At 38.4% G+C, this 2,407-nt stretch overlaps 1 non-coding gene across 1 annotated transcript; it reads left to right on the top strand.

The window, feature by feature from the left end:
- Positions 1–1,586: 1,586 nt before the first annotated feature.
- LOC136146770 (U6 spliceosomal RNA) lies at positions 1,587–1,693 on the top strand. The gene has a single exon (XR_010659058.1). It is a non-coding gene; the product is annotated as a U6 spliceosomal RNA (small nuclear RNA).
- Positions 1,694–2,407: the final 714 nt, after the last annotated feature.

The raw sequence follows: 2,407 nt of genomic DNA on the forward strand, positions 1-2,407 counted from the left end.
TGTATATTATCTATGGTGAAACAGATCACCAGCCCAGGTGGGATGCATGAGACAAGTGCTCGGGCCTGGTGCACTGGGAGGACCCAGAGGAATCGAGTGGAGAGGGAGGTGGGAGGGGAGATCGGGATGGGGAATACATGTAGCTCTATGGCTGATTCATATCAATGTATGACAAAACCCACTGGAAAAAAAAAAAAAAAGAATGAAAAGCCAAAAAAAAAAAAATAAATAAATAAATAAAAATAAAAGCTCTGAAATGTAAAAAAAAAACAAAAGCAAAGTGAACATCCTGAGAAATGTCAGAAGTAATAAACCACCTTAAATATAGAGAAGCAGGATAAAAATTATAGAAGACCTGTTATCACAAGCCATGCAAGCAAGAAGAAAGTGGGATAAAATATTTAAAATGTTAAGAAACTCATCAACCTAGAATTCTACAATCAGTAAAATTATCCTTCATCAATGAAGGAAACATGAAAGCCCCTTCAGTGTCTCAAATTTGCAGCCAAGTTTTAGAACAACTGATTTAGGTAAATTTGTTTAGATGGCAAGAATATATGGAAGTATTCTTGTAAAAATTTTTAGTAAAAAATGTTTAACTTAAATTTGTCCACAGTGTTCCCTCTACTACTGTCCTTGTGAACTCAGTTTTTTTTTTTTTTTTTCCATTCCCCTCCCTTTTAGGAGCAACCTACCTAGCAGAAAGAGAGAAAGAGGAGGTAGAAAACCAGGCTGATCAAGACTTAAAGAATTTCTCTTTATTTTTTTTTCTTTCTCTCACATTTCCTTGCTTCCTTTCTTTTTCCTTTTCTTCCTTCCTTCCTTTCTTAGAAACTAGTATGAAAAAGAAACGAGTATGAAAGTAGTAGCTATATATAAGGAATGCTTATGGGCAGGAAAAGGAGTTTCTAAATTAGTGTCGCTGTGAAGCACTTGAAGTCTCCTACAAGCAAACTTTCAAGTTGCAAACTTTCAAAGATGCAAATGTTCATTCACATGTCCAATCAAGTAAGTTACTTCTATTTGAGGAGGCACTGTTAACTTTTGAGGCATGGGACCTGAACAGAGAATGGTGCACAAAGATTGTAGCAGCCATTTGGAATGCAATCCCGTGGTACCATGTTATCCATGATGAGAATAAAATGATACCCAGTGATACCTAGGCATCACTGGACTGTCTTTTCAAGATGTTAGATAGAATTGAATCCAGCAGGGAACCAGAATCTCTGCCATTGATATCAGGCGTGAGTGAAATTGCAGCTTGCCCCACATCTCCTATTGTGTGGTATCCTTCAGCTCCATCGTCTCCCACTGCCTCTCTCTACTCCAGTCAGTAACTCTTCCTGCCAGTTCACTTAATGCCAGCCCCTATATGCCAGCTTTATGCAGTACTGTACTACTGTACTTTTCAAGATAGTATCCTGTAAGATTTAAAATGTTTTCTTTATTTTTTTATTTTTCTTGTATTTGTGAATAGTACTATAAACCTCTTACAGTAAAGTACTATATAGCTGATTATATTTGTGTTGGGTACCTAGGCTAACTTTTTTGGACCTACAAATGCACACTCAGAATGGAACTCATTTGTGCTCACTTTGGCAGCACATGTACTAAAATTGGAATGATGTAGAAAAGATTAGCATGGCCCTTAGACAAGGATGACATGCAAATTTTTGAAGCATTCTATATTTTTTAAAAGTTTTACACAGCAAAAAAACTATAAACATTGTGAAAAGACAATCCTCAGAATGGGATAAAATAATAGCAAATGAAACAATTGACAAAGTATAATCTCCAAAATATATAAGCAGCTCAATACCAGAAAAACAAACAACCCAATCAAAAAGTGGGCAGAATATCTAAACAGACACTTCTCCAAAGAAGACACACAGATGGCTAACAAACACATGAAAAATGCTCATCATCGGTCATTATTCAGTTCAGTTCAGTTCAGTTCAGTCGCTCAGTCGTGTCCGACTCTTTGTGACCCCGTGAATCGCAGCACGCCAGGCCTCCCTGTCCATCACAAACTCCCGGAGTTTACTCAAACTCATGCCCACCGAGTTGGTGATGCCATCCAGCCATCTCATCCTCTGTCGTCCCCTTCTCCTCCTGCCCCCAATCCCTCCCAGCATCAGGGTCTTTTCCAATGAGTCAACTCTTTTCATGAGGTGGCCAAAGTATTGGAGTTTCAGCTTCAGTTCAGCATCAGTCCTTCCAATGAACACCCAGGACTTATCTTCAGGATGGACTGGTTGGTCATTATTACATAAATGCAAATTAAAACTACAATGAGGTATCACCTCACACCAGTCAGTATGGCCATCATCAAAAAATCTACAAACAAATATTGGAGAGGCTGCGGAGAAAAAGGGACCCTCTTGCACTCTTGGTGGGAATGTAAGTT

The sequence above is a fragment of the Muntiacus reevesi genome, chromosome 14 (assembly GCF_963930625.1).
Source record: "Muntiacus reevesi chromosome 14, mMunRee1.1, whole genome shotgun sequence".
Taxonomy (NCBI): domain Eukaryota; kingdom Metazoa; phylum Chordata; class Mammalia; order Artiodactyla; family Cervidae; genus Muntiacus; species Muntiacus reevesi.